Raw genomic sequence first — 26,563 nt, 5'->3', positions numbered from 1 at the left:
AGGGGCCATTTTACTAAGCCACTTAAGCGTCTACACACACCCAATGTACGCCAAAATGGAGTTACCGCACAGCTACCATGTGGCTCTTGCGGTATTTTCATTTTTGCCGCGCATCCAATATGCGTGGCCAAAAAAATCATTTTTATTTTCTGCTGCGTGTATTGGACACGCGCCAAGTGGCATTTAGCTTGCGTAGGTCATTACTACCCGGTTACTGTGTGAGACTTTACTGCTAGGTCAATGGCTGGCAGTAAGATCTCAGACCCAAAATGGACGTGCGGCAATTTTCATTTTGCCATACGTCCATTTTCAGCAAAAAGTTTAAAAAGGCCTTTTTTACAGGTGCGCTGAAGAATGATTCTGCGTGCACCCAAAACCCGCGCCTACACTACCGCAGGCCATTTTTCAGCGCACCTTAGTAAAAGGACCCCAAAATTCTGCTCTAGATAGACCATTGGTCTGATCCAGTATAGTTATTCTTATGTTCTCATGCCCCTCTTTTGCCAGTTTTATAGTCTGGAGAACTTAGGGGGTCTTTTACTAAAGCTTAGCTCCAGTTATCTGCAGCAGGGCCCATTTTATTCCTATGGGCCCTGCTGCAGATAACTCGAGCTAAGCTTTAGTCAAAGACCCTCTTGGTCAATGAGTTCCATAGCTCAGGATACAGAGATACATCTAACTGGCTGAAGTATTTTGCTATCAAAATGTTGAATTTCATAACCATGCTCGAGAAAAAGTACAAAAATGTACTGTAATTTAGTTTTCCTTTTTAGTTCTAGAGTTCTTTTCCTGATTAATAACATCAAATAAACTGCAGTAATTTATAAAAGAATGTATTCATTAAAGTATGCTATTTTAGTATCCCAATTAAAGTATGCAAATTTTGTGTGAACCAAAAGTAAATTAAGGTTATCACGAGTCACAGGAATATTTCAAGTGCTAGAACATTAGCCTTCAGGAATAGACGTGAGCTTTGTACTTGCGGTGGCTTCACTATTTTGGGGGAAATCCAAGGACAAAGAAAATCAGATTTGCTAAAGAGATTTAAACAAAACACCTCTGGCATTAAACCATGTGGAATTATTTTTTTCCAAGCGTGGATGGGCGTAATCGAAAGGGACTTCCTCGTTTCAATTTGGACGTCCTCGCAAAACGTCCCCATCCAGGGGCGGGGAAACCCGTATTATCGAAACAAGATGGACGTCCATCTTTCGTTTCGATAATACGATCAGGGACGCCCAAATCCTGAAATTTGGTCGTCCTTAGAGATGGTTGTCCCTAGACTTGGGCATTTCTGATTTTCGACGATAATGGAAACCAAGGACGTCCATCTCAGAAACGACCAAATGCAAGCCATTTGGTCATGGGAGGAGCCAGCATTTGTACTGCACTGGTCCCCCTGATATGCCAAGACAACAACCAGGCACCCTAGGGGGCACTGCAGTGGACTTCATAAATTGCTCCCAGGTACATAGCTCCCTTAACTTGTGTGCTGAGCCCCCCACCCCCCCCCCCAAAACCCACTACCCACAACTGTACACCATTACCATAGCCCTTATGGGTGAAGGGGGGCACCTAGATGTGGGTACAGTGGGTTTGTGGTGGGTTTTGGAGAGCTCGCTGTTTCCTCCACAAACGTAACAAGTGGGTCCGCCTGCCTGAAGTTCACTGCACCCACTAAAACTGCTCCAGGGACCTGCATACTGCTGTGATGGACCTGAGTATGACATCTGAGGCTGGCAATCAATATTTTTACAGATGTTTTTTGAAGGTGGGAGAGGGTTAGTGACCACTGGGGGAGTAAGGGGAGGTCATCCCTGATTCTCTCTGGTGGTCATCTGGTCATTTTGGGCACCTTTTTGTGCCTTGGTTGTAAGAAAAACACGACACGTAAAGTCGTCCAAGTGTTCATCAGGGGTGTCTTTGTTTCTTTCGATTATGGGTCGAGGATGTCCAAGTGTTAAGCATGCCCAAGTCCCGCCTTCACTACGCCTCCGATACGCCACCTTGAATTTTGGCCGTCCAAATTCGGCTTTCGATTATACCAATTTGGACGACCCTGTAAGAAGGACGTCCATCTTCCGATTTATGTCAAAAGATGAGTCCAATTTTATCACTGGTTTCGATAAAGCACTTGGGGAAAAAAGAGCAGATGGAAAAAAAAATCCACACAGAGAAAAATCAGCTGCCCCCCCCCCCAAAAAAGATGCAACAAACTACTGTAACAACAAATGGCCATCCAAAATAGCACCCCCACAGTACATTCATACAAAAAATATTCCCCAAAAAACTGTGCACAGCAAAAAGACAAATCGCTTATCTCAAAATGACTGGAGATCCAAGTTGCACATATCCAAAATCTGTCAGCACAGTACTCCAAAAGAACCCCCTCAAAGGCCGCTTGTTTCACTTAAACATAAGCTGCATCAGGAGGAGGAACATAATACTTTCATGAATAAATGCTTACATAAATTATTGCAGTTTATTTGATGTTATTAATCAGGAAAAGATCTCTAGAAATAAAAAGGATAATTAAATCACTGTGAAAGTATTATGCTCCTCCTCCTGATGCAGCTTATGTTAAGCGAAACAAGCAGCCCTTGTCGGGGTTATTTTGGAATGCTGTGCTGATGGATTTTACATATGTGCAACTTTGATCTCCAAAAAGTACCAGGAGCCTTCAAAAAAGAAGGATAAGAATTTTAATCGAATGTATAGATGAAACAATCCTAGAATGGACCCATTCTAGGATTGTTTCGTCCACGGGTCCATTCTAGGATTGTTTCATCTACGGGTCCATTCTAGGATTGTTTCATCCACGGATCCATTCTAGGATTGTTTCATCTACGAGTCCATTCTAGGATTGTTTCATCTACGGGTCCATTCTAGGATTGTTTCATCTACGGGTCCATTCTAGGATTGTTTCATCTATACATTCGATTAAAATTCTTATCCCTCTTTTTTGAAGGCTCCTGGTATTTTTTGTTTTGCTGTTCGGACTTTTTGTTTGTACTTTGCTCCCTCTCTTTGCTACACCGCAGCTTTGATCTCCAGTCATTTTGAGATAAGTGATTTGTCATTTTTCTGTGCAGTTTTTTGGGGAACATTTTGTGGGGGTGCTATTTTTGGTGACCATTTGTTGTTACGGTAGTTTGTTGCACCATATATTGTTTTGTTAGCAGCTGATTTTTCTCCTTGTGGAGTTTTTTTTTTCCATCTGCTCTTTTTTTCCAAGTGCTTTATCGAGACGAATGATAGAATTGGACTCCTGTTTTGGACATTTCAGCTTTATGTATGAAGATCCTATGGAGATTTGAAGTCTCATTTTTTCAATCTTTTTTAATCGGTACCATATGTTCACTCAACATAGCATCCAACATGCGTAAAATTTATTTATTTATTTGTTGCATTTATACCCCACTCTTTCCCGCTCGGTAGCAGGCTCAGTGCGGCTTACATAGTATGGAATTACATAGTATCACAGAAAGAACACAGCTGTAGCAATAGTAGAGGTATGATGTGGTTGTTAGGAAATAGGTTGAGATAGGTGAAATGGGCAGGGGATGTAGGGGTAGGAGAGGTAGGAGTGGTGTAGAGTGGGTTCATAGGTTAAGTCTGGTTATTTGGGTAGGCTTGTTTGAAGAGGTACGTTTTTAGCAGATTCCAGAAGGGTAGATGGTCGCTAACTGTTCGAATGGGTCTTGGTAAGGCATTCGAGAGTTGGCTGCCTATAACGGAGAAGTTGGATGCATAGTACGTTTTGTACTTCAGACCTTTGCAGTTGGGAAGGTGTAGATTGAGATATGTTCGAGAGGATTTTGATCCGTTTCTAGCTGGTAGGTCAATTAGGTTGGTCATGTAGCTTGGAGATTCTCCGTAGATAATCTTGTGAATCAGTGATTGGACTTTGAAGTTTATTCATTCGTTGACAGGGAGCCAATGGAGTGTTGCGCTTTCAAATCGTGATTTACCAAAAATGAGTCTGGCTGCCGTTTTCTGGGCGGTCTGGAGTTTTTTTCAGGATTTGGGCCTTACAGCCAATGAAAATGCTGTTGCAGTAGTCAGCATGGGTAAGTACAGTGGATTGTACCAAATTGCGGAAAGTTTTTAGGTGGAGATATGGTTTTACTCGTTTCAGCACCCACATCATGTTGAACATCTTCTTCGTCATGGCTTTTGCATGAGTTTCCAGAGTTAGGTGATTGTCTAATGTTACTCCTAGGATTTTTAGATTGTCGGATATGGGGATTGAGACATCAGGGGTAATCAGGGTGGTTGGGAAGAGTGTAGAGTATTGGGATGAGAGGATTAGGCATTGTGTTTTTTCCTTATTCATTTTCATCTTAAAAGCGTTAGCCCAGGAGGCTAAGATGTTCATGCCAGTGATTATTTTATCGGAGATTTCTGCTAGGTTGGATTGAAAAGGGATGAATATGGTAACGTCATCTGCATAAATGAAGGGGTTTAGTCCATGTTTAGATAGGGTCTTGGCCAAGGGGATCATCATAAGATTGAAGAGGATCGGGGATAGAGGCGATCCTTGGGGAACTCCACATTTTGATGACCACGCAGACGAGATTGTTGGGGTTGATTTGACTTGGTAGGATCTTGTAGTGATGAAACTTTTTATCCATTTAATGATGTTTCCACCGATTCCTAGTTTGTCCAGTAGTATTGTAAGAACGTCATGATTTACCATGTCAAATGTGCTAGATAAGTCAAACTGCAGGAGAAGTATGTTGTTTCCGAATGCTATTTCTTGTTTGAACTTGGATATTAAGGTGAGTAGTACCATTTCAGTGCTGTGTGCAGGCCTAAAGCCCGATTGCGACTCATGCAGTATGGAGAAGTTTTGTATAAATTCATTGAGTTGGGAGGTTACTCTGTTATTCTGGGCGGTAATTCCATTTTTGGCGTGTACCCAAAACACGCGGTAGAAAGTATTTTCTACCACAGGGCCCTTACCCACCGGTAATCGGCAGTTGGCGTGCACTGCACGCTTACCGCCCAGTTAGCGCGTCAGACCTTACCGGTAAGTCAATGGGTGGCGCTAAGGTCTCAGGCCGAAAATGAACATGCGCCGGTTTTCATTTTGCTGCACATCCATTTTCCGGCACATTAAAAAAAAATCCCCTTTTTTCCAGGCGCGCTCAGACCGGTGCATATCCAAAATACATGCCTACACCAGTGTAGGGTACTTTTGGGTGCGCCTTAGTAAAAGTGCCACTTTGTTTACAGTACTGAGCCCCGCCATAGTGACTGGAGGTCTCGGTGATTGGAGATCTTGTTACCCTTTTAACACAAGGGTGTCCAATCTCAGCCCTTGGTCCGTGCCTCTCGCCCAGTCAGTTTTCAGGCTTTCCATAATGAATATGCATGTGATCTATTTGCATACAATGGAGGAAATCCATGCAAATATATCTCACGTATACAGTGGCATAGCAAGGGGGGGTGGGGGGGCAGTCCGCCCCGGGTGTCAGCTCAAGGGGGGTGCTCCCTGCCAGTTCCCCTCCCCCAGGTGCAGCATGATGACACCCTCCCCTCGGCGCATCAACACCCCCGGACCCAGTGCCTACCCTCAGCTCTGTCCAACCAGCTCCCACACCCTACCTTTAAAGAAATCTCGGAAGCCGTGGCGAGGCAAGGCGCAGCACCTCATGCCTGCATGTAAAAGAAGTGTGGATCGTCTCATCGGGCCTTCCCTCACTCTGTCTTTCCCGCCCTCCGCTGACACAACTTCCTATTTCCATAAGGGCGGGACAGACATAGTGAGGGAAGGCCCGATGAGACGATCCACACTTCTTTTACATGCAGGCGCAAGGTGCTGCGCCTCGCCTCGCCTCGCCATGGCTTCTGAGATTTCTTTAAAGGTAGGGTGCGGGATCTGGTTGGACGGAGTTGAGGAGGGTAGGCACTGGGTCGGGGGGGCGTTGATGTGCCAGGGGGGGATGTCATGTGCTGCACCCGGGGGGGGGGGGAGTGCAACGGTGAACCGCCCCGGGTGGCAGCCCACCTTGCTACACCACTGCACGTATATTCATTGGGTAAATTCTGAAAATCTAACTGGGTTGCGGCCAGTGGCGTAGCTAGGGGGCACCAGGGGAGTGGCCACTCCCCCAAATGGACTTCTGACAGCACCCGCGCTTATTTTTTACACGATCTGTCGCATTTAAAACATGCACCGATGCTGTCGTAAGTCCGCTCTCTGCTCCCCCCAGCACCTTCAACCTGGCTACGCTTCTGGTTGCAGCCCTTGAGGACTGAGGTTGGACACTCCTGCTTTAACTGATACTTGAACAGGGGAGATCAAGGGTCAGAACTAAAAAAACAAATGAGAAGGCTGAGATTTAGACACAAGCAACATAGACAACTGCCTAGCACCCAGGGACCCAAATTTTGAAGGCAGCAAATACCAGGGCTTAGCAGGAGCCTGACTCCACTTGCTTTAAGACTGTGGGATATGACCTCTGGGGAGGGGGGGAGGGGAAACGTTCCATCCCTATCACTCTCCAGTAGCAACATCTTAATCTGGCTCTGCATTTAAATATTATTACTTGCCTTGGGCAGTGTCTAGTGAGGCATCTCATCTCATCAAATCAAAACAAAATAAATAAATAGTAAAATGTCTTCAGTATTTTTTATGAGGAAAAAAAAACCACACCGGAACAAAAATAGGCCAATTTTGGCATTAGAGAAAAGAATTTGATAAAATGGTTGGAGAGGTCCTGTATTGACAAACATAAACATAGCAGACCTAGAGCCCCTTCCCCCCCCCCCAAAAAAAAAAAACCCTCTCAGTAGAAGTACATGGTTATGAAATTCAACAGTTTATGTTGTTGAGCTGTTTGTTTTTGATGCCCATGGCAGTGGGTATAACTGAGTTGGAAATGACTCTTTTCTTTTTTTGTTTTTTTTGTTTGTTTGTTTTGCTCCCATAAACACTTGGTAAGATTGTTAACACATCCGGTGGGGTGCTGGGCAAATGTAGAGCAGCCGGGGGAGTGAATAGCTGGTTGCCAGAGCTCTGGTGAAGCGGCTTAACAGGATCGCTGCCCGGCCCATTCAGCATTCTTCCGCGGCTTTGTGAGCAGCTGGGGGCATATGGAGCCCGCTCCGTGTTCTGCCCTTGAACTGACACCTCTCTGGAGCTGATGGTTTCCTTTAAGAAAAGCGAAAACGTGACCAGCATATATTTTCTGTACCACTCACTCAATAGTCAAGTCCCATCTGGATCTTATTCTTCTTAACCACAACATTGACCCATTTCTGTCTTTGTACAGTCACGGGAAACTCTTGCGTTGCTGCGCCAATCTTCAAATCCAAAAGTCTCCCCATGCCTAGTGTTGATTTCCAGTCCCGTCCTTAAACCTTATGGCTGGAAGTGCCTACCATAGCGAGACAAATGTGAGGCCTTGTGACCATTTATTGATAGGGATATGTACATGGTAGACAGATTGTACGGCTGAAGGAATTTATCTCCAGCTAAGAAGGCAGGGACTGCCCACGGCTGCTTTTGAAGCATTTTAGGTTAAGTCATGTCTTAAAATCTCCATGAAATGCCTTAAGCTCTCATGTGGAAAATTGAATCTATCTCCAAATGTTGTCTATATACCCAGCGTACTAATTCCCTAAATAGTCTATCATGACCATGCGATGTATACTTATGCAAAACATCTCTGTGGGATGCAAAGCAAAGCCATGACCTTAAGAACAGGAGAGAGAAAGGCCCCAGTAAAAGAACTGCTCTAGGGCCCAGGGTAGCTACTGTTGATCTTTTTTTCCTGTGGAAAGGATAGCAGGATTGTGAAAGGCTGTATTTCTAATGCAGTATTTAAAAGACAGCACCAGTGCTGAAATATAATACTAACTCACTCTGCCTTCCTCAGTCTCTGAAGCGCTTAGCAACCCTTATCCTTCATGACTCATCAAGATGCATAAAATGGTCCCCCCCCCCCCCCCATTCTAAAAACACTACCGGTACAATTTCCTCCTCTGTTTCTGAACGCCCCCATGTTGGTGGAAAACATGTACTGGTATTTCAGCCGAGTCTCTGTGTTGTCAGAATACAACAAAATATATTCCCAAGGACCTCATGTGTGTATGTGTGTGGGAGGGGGGAGGGGTTCCGTAACTGTCTTGTTTGTCTGTATTACTTAGATTGTAAGCTCTTTTGAGCAGGGACTGTCTCTTTGTGTCAGGTGTTCAGCGCTGCGTGCGTCTGGTAGCGCTATACAAATGCTAATAATAATAATAATTTTCCATATAGGCAATTAACAGTGATCTCTTCAGCATGTAACAGGTAAGAGGTTCTACACAGCTAGGGGGAAGCAGATGTTCAACTAAAAGTTTAAACTCTTTCCCTTTGAATTGTGAAGATTTTGCAAAAACAAATTCACCCACCACAGTTCACTGTACACAGTCCCCGTCTATAGCTAACCACATCCTCATTTACTTGTGAGTATGAAAATAATAGTGAAAACTCTTTGACCTTGGTGTCATCGGTTTGTTTCTTGATGGAGTCTGAGCTTTAGACACAGGATCTCTCTCTCTCAGCAGGATGTGTGGTGGGAGGAACCTGTGCAAAAGGCAGCACTAACTGGATGGTTCCCAAGCGGTTGGTGGCTCTTGGGTACATTGATGATGGGGAGGAGGGGAGGGGGGGAGGGGAGAGAGGCTCTCAAGCAACCAGTGGAGTGTGAGGAAAAGGAAAGAATGGATGCATAACAATACTTCTATTTTCCCAACCTCATGGGATGTTTTCAAAGGATTTCTCCCATTCCCCTCCCTTCCTCCTTTCCTGTTGGGTGGCAGAAGGGAATTTTACTCATCCCTACCTCCTGAAAAATTCTACCCAGAAGGGAAGGGAATGCATAGCTGAAAAGACTGCCAGTTTCTTAGATCTTTGGAGAGCTATTCCTTTCTATTTACACTCTGCTCCTTTCACTCCTTCTGTACAACAAATTGTTCTTCACACTTTTTGTAGTTGGCGTTTGTTTTTTTTTAGTCTTCAGGAACTGTGAGGAGTGAAGTCTGATGAAAAAGAAAATGTGCAAACATTTTATCTTTTCAGATTCTTTGGCTGTAAATTGTATGAGGTTACCAATTTATTTATTATTTTCTTGCATTTGTATCCCACATTATCCCACTTATATGCAGGCTCAATGTGGCTTACATAGTTTGTTATTTATTTTATGTTACATTTGTACCCCGTGCTTTCCCACTCATGGCAGGCTCAATGCAGCTTACATGGGGCAATGGAGGGTTAAGTGACTTGCCCAGAGTCACAAGGAGCTGCCTGTGCCTGAAGTGGGAATTGAACTCAGTTCCCCAGGACCAAAGTCCACCACCCTAACCACTAGGCCACTCCTCCACTGTTGCTACTATTTGAGATTCTACATGGAATGTTGCTATTCCACTAGCAACATTCCATGTAGAAGTTGGCCCTTGCAGATCACCAATGTGGCCGCGCAGGCTTCTGCTTCTGTGAGTCTGACGTCCTGCACGTACGTGCAGGACGTCACACTCACAGAAACAGAAGCCTGCGCAGCCTTCTACATGAAATGTTGCTAGTGGAATAGCAACATTCCATGTAGAATCTTCAAAAGTAGCAACATTCCATGTAGAATCTCCAATAGTAGCAACATTCCATGTAGAATCTCCAATAGTATCTATTTTATTTTTGTTACATTTGTACCCTGCGCTTTCCCACTCATGACAGGCTCAATGTGGCTTACATGGGGCAATGGAGGGTTAAGTGACTTGCCCAGAGTCACAAGGAGCTGCCTGTGCCTGAAGTGGGAATTGAACTCAGTTCCCCAGGACCAAAGTCCACCACCCTAACCACTAGGCCACTTCTCCACATCGTTATTCCAGAATATCAGATACAGTTAGTAGTGTGCAGAGATTAAGTAGGGAAGAAGGAGGAAGTGATTAAGCGGGTGATAAGAAGAAGTGGATTTTCATAACTGGTTGGGTTGGGAAAGTGGATCAGTGAAGCTGTTGGTTCTCGTTGTAGGCCTTGTTGAAGAAGTATGTCTTCAGAGATTTGCAAAAGTTATTTGTTTCGACAATTGATTTCAGGTCTGTGGGTAGAGCATTCCATATCTGCATGCTCATGTAGGAGAAGGTAGTGGCATGCATCAGCTTGTATTTTAGTCATTTACAGGTGGGGAAGTTCAAATTGAGAAATTTGCGGGATGTTCTTGTGGTGTTTCTGGGAGGTAGGTCCACTAGGTTCAGTATGTAGATCGGGGCGTCTGCGTGAATGATTTTGTGTACAATCGTACATATCTTGAACGCAATGCATTCTTTAAGTGGGAGCCAGTGCAGTTTCTCTCTTAGGGGTCTTGCACTTTCATATTTAGTTTTTCCAAATATGAGTCTGGCGGCAGTATTCTGGGCTGTTTGGAAAAATTGCCTGCCTCTAGTTATATCTGCCTATCAACAGTGACTGCCCCATATTCTTGTGAATGCTTCTCATAACATGGGCAACTGTGACCATTCCCTTTGCCCTCCTATTTTTGTCTCCTGCTTTTCTCATCTGCCTTAACAGGCGATGGATAGCTCTCCACCAAGTGAGGATTGACCAGCCACACAGTTTCTCGGGGGTAAAACATTAGGCCGCAGTTTTATTAATCCCTCAACATGTATTAACACTCAGTACCCAAGCCATCTGGTACTTTAGTAACCATCGTGTAGGCCCACCATGCGATACAGCAAGGCCGTCATCATTGTCGCCTGATAAGGGTTTGGGTGGTGACCCAAACCAAACAGGCTCGAGTGTGAGCCATGCACTGCCCCGAGGGGTACACCGGCCCTGCAAGTAGGGCACCCCTCTCTCAGCCAATAGTCTCTAATCCATGAAGTTCCTTTCTGGCTCAGGTACCCCCACCGCTGCGACAGCTGTATTTCCAAGGCTGAGCTGTTCTGGGGTGGGTGGGCTGGAACACTGCCGCACGCTCCAGGACAAAGGGGGTTTGTGCTTTGTGGGGGCTGCTTAAAATTGCTGCAGCCCACTCCCATTGGCCTCCTGGGTCCCATCCAGCCATGATGACATCAGTGGCCTCCTTGCAGTTCCTGCGATAGCTGGAAGCTGCCCATGGGGGGGTGTAGGCCAATGTGGCATGGCACCATTGTATCCCCGGCTGTCATGCACCGAGGCCCTCCACCTCTTCGTTGCCCTACTACACACATGCCTATGGTGAGATTGTCTTTTAAAAGAAAAAAGAGAAACAAAAAAAAGGTCCATGCAATGACTGCAGTCACATTTCTGGGTCAAATGGTCAGTCTGGACCTGGTGATCCTCGACCTGGGCACCTAAAAGAAAAAGAGAGCAAACAAAGGGCCAGAGAAAAGAGAGCGAGTGTAGACCAGGATTATCCTCCCTAGGCCTGGTAACACAGAAAGAAAAAGAGGGAAGGAGAAGGTGGGTGATGGGGCCAGGGGCTCCGTCCTTACCCATGGTCCAGCAGAAGAGAAAGTGTCAGCAAGGACTGGAGAGCGAGTGAATACTAGGCTAGGGATCACATCCTCCCCTCACCTACGTTGACATTTTAAAAATCACTTACACAATCGTTTTGAAGTTTGCATTTGAACTAATGACTTAAAAATGAAAGACTCCTTATCCTCGGACTGAATACAGTTTCTCAGTTTGTTAACCAAAATAAATAAATAAATAAATAAAACTACCAACAAAAAATCTAACAGAAGACAAATGGTTAAAATCTTAGTGTACTCCTATCATTGTTATGTTTGTGTATTAGAGAATGATTTCTTTGTGCCATGTCACATGAGAAATGGAAACCAACTTCATTCATGAAGGGGAAAATTCCTTGTTAAGAGCTGCCATGATTCATGCTTACTGACGCTTCTGTAGGCAGAGAGAAGAAACTTTGCAGTGCTCAGGGCCCCTTGTGGGCCTCATTCCTTTGTTAAGATTGCAGGAGTACTCTCTACATTCAGTCTCCATCCCTGTAAACAAGAGACAGCTGTATACTTGACTGGCATGAGAGGCGGCTGCTGCTTGGTGCATGATTAATACTCCTCTCACGCCATTCACTTCCCCAGCTGTTGAATAAAGAGATGACCTCTCAGAAGGCAAACTAAAAAAAAAAAAAAAAGCCTCTTTATTAAGTGAAATTTGAATTAGCATATCGACGTTAGAATTGTTCTCTAGAAAATACAGGCAGGTATGAAAACACATAGATATCTAAAACTTAAAAGAACAGCCTTTATCCGGGCACATTACCCAATATTTTAGAAACAGCAGACACAGACCAATAAGGGACACACAGACACACACACACACACACAGAGCTCTAAAATACTTGCTTTATTACCCAATAACAAAGGAAAAATATAATAAAACCACTCAGCTGAATAAGGCAAATTGTTTGCTATTATATGAGCTTCAAAGCATGTCTCCATTAGCTGTATGGGTGAGATTGAGCTATGTTACTGTACTGAAGGTTCCAGAATAAATTTTTTTTTTTTTTTTGTATCCCGCACTTTCCCACTCATGGCAGGCTCAATGCGGCTTACATGAGGCAATGGTGGGTTAAGTGACTTGCCCAGAGTCACAAGGAGCTGCCTGTACCTGAGGTGGGAATTGAACTCAATTCCTCAGTTCCCCAGGACCAAAGTCCACCACCCTAACCACTAGGCCAATCCTCCACTGTTACTACTATTTGAGATTCTACATGGAATGTTGCTATTCCAACATTCCATGTAGAAGTCGGCCCTTGCAGATCACCAATGTGGCCGCGCAGGCTTCTGCTTCTGTGAGTCTGACATCCTGCACGTACGTGCAGGACGTCAGACTCACAGAAACAGAAGCCTGCGCAGCCTTCTACATGGAATGTTGCTAGTGGAATAGCAACATTCCATGTAGAATGTCCAATAGTAGCAACATTCCATGTAGAATCTCCAATAGTATCTATTTTATTTTTGTTACATTTGTACCCCGCGCTTTCCCACTCATGGCAGGCTCAATGCGGCTTACATGGGGCAATGGAGGGTTAAGTGACTTGCCCAGAGTCACAAAGAGCTGCCTGTGCCTGAAGTGGGAATCGAACTCAGTTCCCCAGGACCAAAGTCCACCACCCTAACCACTAGGCCAAAATTTAGAAGCCCAGGTGCTATTTCCACATATAAATAGCAGATTTGTATGTGCAAAGCAGCACATACTTAAAAGCAGGGCCGGCTTAAGGGATGAGCCAGTGAGATACTGGTTTATGAGGCTGAAGCTTAAGAGTGCCACAAAGCTCCATCTCATTCCTGGCTGTAGGGCCCTCACCAATATTTCTATGACGATAGAAGAGGAAGAGTGTGTCCTTCCGCTTCCTGCTACTCTGCTTGTCATCAACTACTTGTGGCCACCAATGCAGTGAGATACAGGAAGCTGGCTCTTAAGGCAGTGGTTCCCAAGCCTGATCCTGGAGGCACCCCAGCCAGTCAGGTTTTCAGGACACCCGCAATGAATATTCATGAGAAAGATTTGCATGCACTGCCTCCACTGCACTCCACTCTCCAGTCCTGAGGAACTGAGTTCAATTCCCAGCACAGGCAGCTCCTTGTGAGTCTGGGCAAGTCACTCAACCCTCCATTGCCCCATGTAAGCCACATTGAGCCTGCCATGAGTGGGAAAGCGCAGGGTACAAATGTAACAAAAATAAAATAAAACAGAAGAATATAGACTCACATACTGGTCAATATTTATTTAAGGTACAAACAATGCCCACTAATTGTAATATTTTATCAGTAATTCAATATCCATATGAAGTGCACAGCTTATATAATTACTTTATAATGTTTTTTCTATATATTGTTTTTTTCTTCAGACCGTCAGAGGTAGACTCAAAATCACTTGTAAATCACCATAACATTATTCTTCTATGGTGACAGAGTTCTAACCTTTTTCGTCATAGGTCTCAATTATTCATATGTTCATAGTATTCTTTTTTTTTTCAAAAAGTTTTTATATTTTCCAATCTTTCAAAGTCTTTAAATATATATATCCACAAGGGAATGGACTAAATTTCTTTTACTTAGCTTTTAAAGATGCAAGGTGGGGCAGCATACCAACACGTGTTTCGCCAGCAAGGCGTTTTCAAGGTATGCCCCTATAAAAAAGCAAATCATACAGGTCTTAAACCATTTTTATTCTGCTCTATCATCTATTTCTAGGTAGAGTACAATAACGCATACATAATAAGAAAAACAAAACTAAAAACAACAAAATGACACTGTCGATATATTTTGCATCAAGAACTGTATATCTGCAAGTCCATGTTTAAGCTGTAAACACTTCTGCACACAGAATAGTTTTCAGTTGTTTCCTGAAAGAACAGTAATTCTCTGTCTTCCTGATTTTCAAAGATAAATTATTCCATGCTAAAACACTTGCCATGAAAAAGAATGCTTAATAAGTTTGAACAAGATGACACTGTTGGGAACATGTTAACTGCAAGTTATGCACGCGCTGGCGTTTTTAGTGCGTGTTAAAAATAGGCACGCGCTAAACACTAAAGACGCCCTTAGGAATACATTGGCACCTATTTTTAACATGCGCTAAAAACGCCAGCGCACCTTAGTAAAACATCCCATTGCTTAGAACAGATTTTTTTTGTCTTAATTTTATTGAAATGGTTTAGAATATGGTATGTTTTCACCTTTCTATGGACCAGATGTACTACATTTTTTCACATGAACACACACACAAAAAAAAAATTAAGAAAATCCCTTTAGCATATCAAGCCCTACATCTTAGGTTATAAGGTTGCTCATTATATACCCTTCCTTTGCAATGGTATGACTGCCTTTTTCACACAGGAGGCTTAAACTCATTGGCTGCACTTTCTTCTTTGAGGATTTCAATGAATATAAAGTCCATTGATTATTTAAAGTCAGCAGATGTTTCTCTCATGCTATCAAGTTCTTCAGCCATTCCAGCCCATTTTTCCTTCCCCCTTCTTTTTTTTTGTCTTCCAAGAAAAGAAACCCCCCACCAACCTCTGCATTCACACAATAGGCATGACAGCCTGCATTCCAATCAGACTATCACAAAGCATGAAAATCAGAGAAAAGGCTTGAGCCCCTGAGCTTTGCTAGAACTTTATCTATGATGGAAAGTTCCTTCGTGAACTGTGATGTCAGCATGATCTTTTGCACTTTCAAGAGCCATTGAAGGCTCTCCTTTTAAGGCAGTCACTTTATTGCATGATGTTGCAGTGCTGATGTATCTTAGAAAGTTTTTGCTATCTAGATATGGAGATCATGATAATTGTTGTACTTGAGTTTTGTGGTATATGTGGGCAACTGTGTTGACCACCTTTGTGAACTGCAATGAACACTTTTGTGGAAATGGTGGTGTAAAAGTGTAACATAGTAAATAAGGTTAACCCAAAAAGACTAGCAATGATGTGATTTGTTTCAGTATTTTCTACAGACAGTAGTTCAGAAATGTAGAAGACTCTCAGAGTTATCATCTGTAAAGCATTTCCAAGTGATAAGATGAATAGCCACATTATAAATCAGAAACGTGGAATTGGCTGATTGGCAGGGTTGCAACGTTGTCATGTGGGAGGACCCAGATCAGGACTTCTGGTGCATGGTTCAGTCAGGCCTGCAGATGCTACAAAGGCAAGAGTTTCTTGTCATTGCACAACAGTGACACCTAGTGGAAACATTTAGGGTTCCATAATTGTGTGATTCCAGAAAGAGCCCTGAGACATTGTCCAGCCAGAGGGACTATAGCAGTGATGACTGGATTAAATTAAGCTGGGGGTGGGGGGTGGGGAGGAGATATAAGACAAGAGAACATTTGAAAAAATCTCCAGCTTGTTGCACATGAAAGCTCATAACATTAGATCCCAGGAGGAAGCTTCTGGATTTTGGCAGAGAGGGTGTGGTAGCCATGTTAGTCCACTCTTAAAGGTTATCAATAGAAATCAAACAAAATAAAACATGGAAAAGAAAATAAGATGATATCTTTTTTATTGGACATTACTTAATACATACAGGAAGTTTATTCCAGGCGTAGGGTGCCCAAATCAACTAGTTATCCAGATAAGGAAGTACTCTGATTCCCTGTTGCTGCAAGGCGGCTGCCACCACTACCATAACCTTGGTCATCACATGAACCTGAGCAAAATCTACTACAGTAGTCTTGAACAATCCCTTACCGGCAGCACGGATGATCAGGCACTCCTCCTGGCTCTCACGGTATGGCGCATGTGTTGGCGTCTAATTTTGGTGCCATACCGTGAGAGTCAGGAGGAGTGCCTGATCATCCGTGCTGCCAGTAAGGGATTGTTCAAGACTACTGTAGTAGATTTTGCTCAGGTTCATGTGACAACCAAGGTTATGGTAGTGGTGGCAGCCGCCTTGCAGCAACAGGGAATCAGAGTACTTCCTTATCTGGATAACTAGTTGATTTGGGCACCCTACGCCTTGAATAAACTTCCTGAGCCCCTACGTCTTGCCCCATCCTTGACCATCTTTAAATCTAGATTGAAAGCCCACCTCTTTAACATTGCTTTTGACTCGTAACCACTTGTAACCACTCGCCTCCACCTACCCTCCTCTCCTCCTTCCTCTACACATTAATTGATTTGCTTGCTTTATTATTTTTTTTTTGTCTATTAGATTGTAAGCTCTTTGAGCAGGGACTGTTTTTCTTCTATGTTTGTGCAGCGCTGAGTACGCTTTGTAGCGCTATATAAATGCTAAATAGTAGTAGTAGTAGTAGTAGGTTATTGTGAATGGTTGTATGTGTGTATGGGGAAAATCACAGATACTTTTGTTTTGTGTTTAGCATGTGAACCCCTGAAGATGCTGATATAGTGAAACACGATCCGTGTAGGGTCATGGCACAGAGGCAATGTTGAGCACAGAGGTGGAAGTCGGATTTCAATGTAACATCGCTATGCACCGCCCTGTTTGTGGAATAAAAGGGTAAAGTAGAGTGAACGAGTTATAGTGCGTCATTGAGCAGACACATGGAAAATCATGATGGTGAAATTGCAACTAAGGATTTTGTATGAAACTGGTTTAGTAACTGGACTGCAATTACAACTGACATTTGGTTATTGTGTAACATCTTGACATTGAAGGATGTCCAAGGATTTCTTGAGATAAATGGTGCCATCGGTTCTGCTATCAAGATAAGCATTGACTTTATAGCAATGAATGATATAACAGTGGACTGGTTGCAGGGATGGGTAGGTGGTTTTGGATGTATGAAGGAATGAATGATATTTTATAAGGTGAACATAAGGTTGTGATTTGAATGATATGTTTTAATAAGAGTTTTGTAAATTCAAGTTGGTAAAATAAAATTTGTATATGGTATAGTTGCTGAGTAATGGTTACAAAAAATGCCTATTTACTTGGGATATCTTGAAACCCCAACCCACTGGATTGAGGCCCTCAAGGTCTAGAGGTTCTCATAAGAACATAAAAATAGCCATATTGGATCAGGCCACAAGTGACAAGTACCTGGCAGAACCCAAATAGTAGCAACATTTCATGCTACCAATCCCAAGACAAGCAGCGGCTTCCCCATGTCTATGTCTATCTCAATAGCAGGCTATGGACTTTTCCTCCAGGAATTTGTCCAAACCTTTTTTAAACTTAGATACGCTAACTGTTGTAACCACATCCTCTGGCAACGAGTTCCAGAGCTTAACTATTTTTTGAGTGAAAAAATATTTCCTCCTATTCGTTTTAAAAGTATTAACATGTAACTACATTAAGTGTCCCCTAGTGTTTATACTTTTTGAAAGAGTAAAAAATCAATTCACATTTATCCATTCTACACCACTCAGGATTTTATAGACCTCAATCATATCCCGCCTCAGATGTCTCTTTTGCAAACTGAAGAGCCCTAACATCTTTAGCCTTTATCATTTTGGTCGTCCTTCTTTGAACCTTTTCTAATTCTGCTATATCTTTTTTGAGACAATGGCGTAGCCACAGGTGGGCCTGGGTGGGCCGGGACCCACCCAATTAAGGCTCAGGCCCACCCAACAGTAGCACACATTTACTGGTAGCTGGTGGGAACCTCAAGCTCTGCCAGCTGAAGACTTCCCCCTGATGGTAATGAAAACGCTATTCTCCACAATTCCAGCACCTGCGCATGCTCAGTTTTCAGCGCATGCCTGCTGCACACTACTAAGGTGGAAAGAAGCGTTTTCCCACCAGCTGAGATTTTTTTTTGGTGGTGGGTGAAGGGGAGAACACTTGGAGGCTTATTTTCAAAGCACTTAGCCTCCCAAAGTTCCATAGAAATCTATGGAACTTAGCCTCCCAAAGTGCTTTGAAAATATGCCTCTTGATGCTCACCCACTTCTTTCCTAGACCCACCCAAAATCTGTTGTCTGGCTATGCCCCTGTTTTGAGATATGGTGACCAGCATTGCATGCAATACTCAAAGTGAAGTCACAACATGGAGCGATACAGAGGCATTATAATATTCTTCATCTTATTTTTCATCTCTTTCCTAATAATTTCTAGCATCTCGTTTCCTTTGTTGGCCGCTGCCGCTCACCAGGCATAAGATTTCAGCATACTGTCTATGATGATACATAGATCTTTGCTCGGGTGGACCATAGCATCAAGTAACTCTACAGTGTTTCAGCTACTTGCATAGGCTCTTCTGAGAACAGGCTTTGTTACTGGTACCAAGGCCAGGAATATATTCTGCACAAAGATAAACCTACATCAGTTTGCCTAGAGTAGGGGTAGGCAACTCCGGTCCTCGAGAGCCGCAGGCAGGTCAAGTTTTCAGGATATCCACAATGAATATGCATGAACTTGATTTGCATACACTGCCTCCATGGTATGCAAATCTATCTCCTGCATATTCATTGTGGATATCCTGAAAACCTGACCTGCCTGCGGCTCTCGAGGACCGGAGTTGCCTACCCCTGGCCTAGAGTGCATGAAAATCCATCTTCCCTTTGTGGCTGCAGAAAAAGCATGCTTAATATCTTGCTGGTCCTAATTGCTTTTTGTTTCACTTAACAGCTGCGTCCTTTCACTTAGTTATAGCTGCACAGAAGCAGAGTATATCTTGTCTCCTCTGAGTTCCTATTCCTGATGAAAAGACCTATGTGGTTTTCAAAGTTCAGATATGATATTTTTGGATATTAGTTCAATAAAAAGGTATCACGGCAGTCAAAAAAGCAGCTAGCTCCTGAATTGGTACAGTTACTATGTACTATTTGTCTGAACTATGACACATCACATCTTTTCTCTTCAACGAACTACTGTGTGATATGCAGACAATCATCAGTCATTCGATGCATCTGATTTTTACTGTCCCCATAGGAAAGTGTTTGGCCAAAGTCTCTCCCCCAATTCCACAATTACCTAGCCTCATATTATAGGACCTGAAGGTACGCAATCCCAAGTATCACTCCTTAGCAAGAAAGCAATATGGGTATTGTACACAAAGCTGCAACCTTCAGGTTTCCTAATCGGATGACTAAAAAGGAAGAATCAGGGTTGTTTACAATGTTTTTCCTATGAGACATTATCTGGAGGAGGAAAAAGTGTATAATTACTGTGCTTTATTAAAACCTTCCAGTGGCTCCATTTGCCGTTTGCATGACAAGTAGTCATCATGCCCAAAAAAATGTGACTCTGGGTTCTGCTTCTTAGAGGAAGATGCTTTATATGTGCAAAATGTGACATTTATTCTCAGGAATCATGATTGAGAAATTTCTGTCTCATCTTCCACTGTTCTAAAGGATTAGAGGATGACACGCTACTTCACACGTATAAGGAGAACAGATAAACTTTATTCAAAGCACCAGACTTGACCCAATACGGGTCTGTGTTTCGGCGGAGAGCACCGCCTGCGTCGGGGGTCTGATATAATTGCTCTGAATGACAAAGCTCCTGTATGTAGTGCTATGGAAGAAAAGTCTGCTCTAATGCAGGCAATGTGAATAGTCACAGTGTCACTTTGCCATGACAAGTGAATTCACTAAGCTCCTAGCATAGATATGTAGGACTTCACTTCAGAAACCTGAAGACCAGTTCTGAGCCGCAAAGAGCTGTGGAGGAATGAAGATGGAGCTGTGGTGTTGAGAAGGCCGGGCCCTGCCACCCAAAGTTGGAAAGAACCAGCAGAATAAGGAAGGAGCCACCTCCCGAAGGTGGAAAAAGCAGCAGCTGATGGTGAAAGGAGCTACCATCTGAAGTAACAAGAATTCAGCCAGCTGTGCTCATAGCTGAAGTCAGAGCCCCAGTAGCAGTGTGCAAGGCTGCAGCATGCTGAAAGGGAAACGACCTCCACCAGCACAGGAAAAGGAGCCTCATTACAGCCGCAGAAAGAGAAAAAAAATAGACATGGTAAAGGGAAGCCATGAGGAGAGGAATTGGGAGATTGCAGTGGAGTGGAAAGAAAGGGAGAGAGACCTAGAAGGAATGAAAGGATGATGGCAAGAAAGGGGGAGGGGAGAGAGTATGCAAGAATGGATGGCTGGGAAGTTAGGGGAAAGTGTAGGGGGTGACAAGGAAGGGTAGAATGTGTAGGAGGGAGGGTGGCACAGGGTAGGCAAAGGGAAGAGTTTGGACGGGGGAGAAACAGGGAGTGAGTAATATTAAATGTTTAAAATATTTTTAAGCTGCACATCTCAATTTTACAAATTACATACATGATACAAAAACAAACAATACATAAAATTAATATACAGGGTAAAACAAACATGTATCAGTGAGATCATAAAACAGTAAATTCAAAATTAACGCAGCGCTCCACTATATTCTGGAAAAAGATTCCTTCAGTAAGAAGGTTTTCAAATTCTGTGTAAAATCTTTCCGGTCATACATGACTTTGATTCTTTAGGTGGCCCATTCCACAAATGAGGGCCTACTACCAGAGAGTGAGCACAATTTCTTGCTAAAGATATTGGAGGACAGGGGAAGAAGCAACAGGGAAAGCTGACATCTCCCCCAAACATACCTCCCTCCCCACACATACTCACATTCCCCCAACACCCTCACATTCACAAACATTATTCCACCCCCTGACATCCAACCCACATTGAGAAATACAGCTGCTGAAGGAGCTTCTAACTGGATAAGGGCCAGTAACAGCGATATTTGGTGGCCCCAGTGGTGTGCTGGAGCAGGCTCTCACAGGCTCTCGAGAGCCGTTTGTTAAGTTTTTAAGAATTTGGGGAGCCGGTTCTCCATGGCTACTTTAACAAATGGATCCCAAAATGTGGGCTTGGGCCCCTCCTGAATTCTCTTTTACTTTGCTGGCAAGAGAGAGCCCCCTGTTAACAATTTACCAGCACACCCCTGGGTAGCCCTGAATATTATTTGTGACCACCTCGGCACTATCCAGATAGTACTAGGGGTGATCCATGAGCGAAGCTGGAGGTTACCTAGGGACCCTTTTACTAAGCCGTGGTAAAAAGTGGCCTGTGGCAGTGTAGGTGTATGTATTAAGTGTGCACCAAGCCAGTATTTACCGTGTCTGCAAAAAAAAGGGTTTTTTTTTTTTTTAATGTGTCAGGAAAAGGGCACGGGGTAAAACTGAAACCAGCGCGCGTCTAAAACCAGCCTGAGCCCTTAACGCCACCCGTTGATCTAGCAGTAAGGGCGCACAAGCTACGCATGCGGTGACTGGTTAGCACGCGCCAACTGATGATTACCGCCAAAAACGGCACGTGTGGGAGTAAATAAATAAATAATTCACCCAGGCATTACGGGTGCGTGCCAAATCTGAAATTACCGCCAGGGGCATGCTGGCCTGGCACGGTAACCAGGTAAAGTTAGAGGAGCAAAAAGGCCAAGGCTGGCACTGAAACTGGTTCTTCAGCACCGGCCAGTATCCAGGTGCAGGCGTGGCATATCTGGTTTCATTTTAACTGCGGCAGTTGGCATTTTTTCTAAACAGTTAAATATCAGGCAGACAGTTATTTATAAATATAGAACGGAAGCTCTGTTCTTATTTCAGATTTTAATATCCTCAGTTACAGACTCTTAACCCCATCTCCGTTGCTTAAAAATAATTATGCATACACTTTTATATTAAGTGCCGCTGTGATAGTTAGACATATGATATAATATTTATAGACACAGTAATACAGCTTAAAAAGCATCATTCTTTCACATGAAAGAACTAAAAAGTAAATTAACAGCCATTCTAATACCATTGCCCATCACAGGGATAACACATAAATGCCTCAATTCTTCATCATTCATTGTTATCACCATCATATAAAATAAGAAGAAATTTAAGAAGAAAAAAACCCTAGCATTTTTAATTAAAACACATTTCTAAAGCTATCTCTGCATGCAAAGCCTTGGTTCAAAGAGCATTCAAATCACTGTTGTCAAGGCAGAAGAGAAAAGGCTGGGAAAAAGTAGGCCATTGGCATTGAGTACTCGTTGCCATGGTAATTCAAAAAGAAGGCCTGCTTAATGGGCTGCATTCCCAGGAAAAGGGAGCGGCAGTGCAGTTAACTCTCTGCAAAGCGTCACAAAAGAGTTGCTCGGTGGAACATTGTTTGGATTTCTCAGTGGAAACAGACCAGCATTTTAGTTGCTTAAAGGCTCACCTTGCGACTGTTAACAACATGCAGAAGTAATTTTATAAAGCATTCTCCGTGACTAAAATATGTTTTACACACACAGAACGGCTCCTATAAAATTAGCTGGATGTATAAATGCGTACAAGTATGTCCTCTTGAAAATCCAGATTCACAATATCAACCGGCTCACCTTTATCCACATGTTTGTTCACCCCTTCAAAGAAATGTAATAGATTGGTGAGGCAGGATTTCCCTTCACTAAATCCATGTTGGCGTTGTCTCATTAATCCCCGGAAAGGGGGGGGGGGGAATCTTGAGATGATGCACCGGGGGGGGGGGGGGGGGGACGCTGTACCTGGGGAGAACAACGCTGCATTGGGGTGGGGGTGCACAGCGGTAATCCACCCCGGGTGCCAGCCAACCAAAGAGCACCACTGGCAGAGAATGTGGTAAAAGCAGATAGTTTAGCAGGGTTTTAAAAAGGTTTGGATAATGTCCTAAAAGAAAAGTCCATAAGCCTTTATTAAAATGGACGAGAAAATCCACTGCTTCTTTCTAGGATAAGCAGCGTAAAATCTGTTTTACTGTTCTGGGATCTTGCCAAGTACTTGTGACCTGGATTGGCCACTGTTGGAAACAGGATGCTGGATTTCATGGACCTTCAGTCTGTCCCAGTATGGCAACACTTATGTTCTGAATATGAACTGTTTCACTTTACCTGTTTATTTGTTTGTTTTTTTTATGAAGGAAACAGAATCCAAGACTTTTCTCATAACATTTCCTAGGGACAAACAGGTCAAGATGCCTTCTGCCTTCAGCTTAAGGGTTATTATTTCATAGTTATCAGCAATGTCTGCACAAAACAAATTTCTAAAAAAAATATTTAAAGAAATACATTTGGAAAAAAAATTGATTGTTATATATTTCTCAGTGTTCTCACTGTATTCACTGTGTACAATGTTAGCATAACTTTAAAATAAAAAATATCATATATTCACCCACTGGCAGTCATGTTTTGACATAAGAAAGCCTGCCTCATGACAAAAATGGTTGTCATTAATTTGCCAAACCACAAACCCATTTTTGTTGACATCACTATCCAAAGAATTCATCAATATTAATAAAAGCAGTTTATGATTAAATTAAAGTTGTGCACTGCAAACACTGTGAGAGTGCTGACAAATAATTTAATGGGGGGAGTTATTAACAAGGGTTACCATTAAAACTATTTTACCACTGACTCTTGCTATTTTACCTCAGGTCCCATTTTATGCAATGAGATCTAGTTACTAATAATTGGGGTTAACAATAAAATAACATGTCTTAATGGTAACCCATGTGATAATTTCCTCCCTTAATAAAAGAGAAAAAGAAATGTCTCTAGAAGCCAAAATCACTGCTATATGTAATAAAAGTGAGCCAAGTATAGCACAATCAAGCCATTGTGACATCAACGTTGAGGTTGGCTCGGTAGAATGAGGCATTATGACAATCACAATATCAGCTCTAATTACCAGAGACTGAAATATTTTTACACTCAACGAAAAGTTAAGCTCTGGAACTCTTTGCCGGAGGAGGTGGTAACAGCGGTTAGCGTAACTGGGTTTAAAAAAGGTTTGGACAAATTCCTGGAGGAAAAGTCCGTAGTCTGCTGTTGAGACAGACATGGGAAGCAACTGCTTGCCCTGGGATTTGTAGTATGGAGTGTTGCCATGATTTAGGTTTCTGCCAGGTACTTGTGGCCTGGCTTGACCACTGTTTGGAAAACAGGATACTGGGCTAGATGGACCATTGATCTGACCTAGTGTGGCTACTCTTATGTTCTTAAACTCTTCACATTAAGGGGGCAAGCTAAGTTAAGACGAATTATTTTACAACTAGCTTGTGTTATTTTAGCACAGGTCCCATTTTATACAATATAGTAACATAGTAAATGACGACAGTTAAAGACCTGGTCCATCCAGTCTGCCCAACAAGATAAACTCATTTTACATGGTATGTAGAGGAGTGTGGTAGCTGTGTTAGTCCACTCTTAAGGTTATCAATAGAAATCAAACAAAATAAAACATGGAAAAGAAAATAAGATGATACCTTTTTTATTGGACATAACTTAATACATTTCTTGATTAGCTTTTGAAGGTTGCCCTTCTTCGTCAGATCGGAAATAAGCAAATGTGCTACTTTATACCCAAGTTTGATTTGTCCTTGCCTTTCTCAGGGCATGGACTGTAGAAGTCTGCCCAGCACTGTTCTTGTACTAAGTTCTGAAGCTAACGTCAAAGCCCCTTAAAATTTACACTCCAGCCCATCCCTATCTATTCAGTCACGATCAGGGCGTAGACCGTAGAAGCCTGCCCAGCTCCCGTTTTGTTTCCAATTACCGGCGTCGCCAATCTAGTTACTAACAACTGGGGTTAACAATAAAATAACACATTGTAACGGTAGCCAACGTTGATAACTTTCCCCGTTATTACCCTAAGGGGCCTATTTACTAAGCCTGCATTAGCTGTTTAATGTGGCTTATGGTACATACTAACACAATGCATTAACTATTAGCATGTACTAATTGCTACATTACACAGCTAATGTGGAAAACATCAGATTGGGGTGGGGCTTTGACACTTTATATTTAATATAGCGGTCTTTACTGTGCATTAGCTGTTAACCCAGCAGATAAGACAAAGCAATTAACTTCACCTCACGATGTATAGCTAACTGCATTGCGCTTTATCGACTGTGCCATTAACACATGGTCTGCTTAATTTCCTCTTAGGAATCATGGCTGTATTTCAATAACAAGTATCTTCTTGTTGTAATGTTTAAAATTAATAAACAAATTTAATAATTAAAAAAAACCACATGGTCTGTGTTAACTGCATGGCATCTCTACCAAAAATGCTGGGAACACCCTCAACAGTTAACAAAGAGGTTTGGCGGTTACTGCATGTTTATTTTGGCTATTACTGCATGGTAACTGCAAAACCTTAGCGTACTTTAGTAAATAGAGGCCTTCATTTTTTTTTTTATATAAATGTTTTGTACAGATTTTGCCCATAAAGTAGTAAGCTGGATAAAGTAGCAAGCTGACATTAGTCCATTTGAATGCATCAAAGTAAAAGTCAATAAATAACAAAAAATATAAAATGATACTTCCTTATTGTGCTACCTTTCAGGAGCCAAACTCCCTTCCTCAGGACAAAGCAAAACCCGGCAAAGGACGTATAACATCCTACTGTTTAGAAAATTTACCAAGTTTTAGTTTTGCACAGGTTTTTACTGTGGTGATTTTATGCTTCTCTTTCGTTTGTTGGCATGCCATATTCATCATAAGTGAAGCAATTTTCAACAATTAAATATGGAGCCCTTTTACTAAGCCGCAGTTGGCACTGACGTGTGCCTACTGCATGGCAAAAAGCACTGCCGCAGGACGCCTCCGCACATCCCACAATACTGTGCCCATCAGCGCACGCTAATCCCGTGCTGAAAAAATATTTGTTAATTTTCAGCATGGGAGGCACGACCATGGGCAGAGAGCAGGTATGCAACTGTACTAATTGGGTAGCATGGGCACATTGCTGCACGCTGCCTGATTACCACGGGGTTAGTGCGAGAGCCCTTAGTGCCTACAAAATAGGTGTTGGGAAGGGCTCCTGTGGTAATGGCCATGTGTTAATTGGGAAATCAGTGCATGGCCAGTTAAGAAAAATATGGAAATGCAGCCATTTTACCCATGCGCCCACAACAGCACTGGCCATTTTTTAGCATGGCTTAGTAAAAGGGCCCCTATCTTAATTATTTACTACGCATCCCTTTGGATCAGAGTTTATTTATTTATTTGTTGCACTTATACCCCGCTCTTTCCCGCTCGGTAGCAGGTTCAGTGCGGCTTACATAGTATGGATTACATAGTATCACAGAAAGAACACAGCTGTAGCAATAGTAGAGGTAAGATGTGGTTGTTAGGAAATAGGTTGAGATAGGTGAAATGGGCAGGGGATGTAGAGGTAGGAGTG

The sequence above is a fragment of the Microcaecilia unicolor genome, chromosome 9, assembly GCF_901765095.1.
Source record: "Microcaecilia unicolor chromosome 9, aMicUni1.1, whole genome shotgun sequence".
NCBI lineage: Eukaryota > Metazoa > Chordata > Amphibia > Gymnophiona > Siphonopidae > Microcaecilia > Microcaecilia unicolor.
This window is presented reverse-complemented; position numbering follows the sequence as displayed.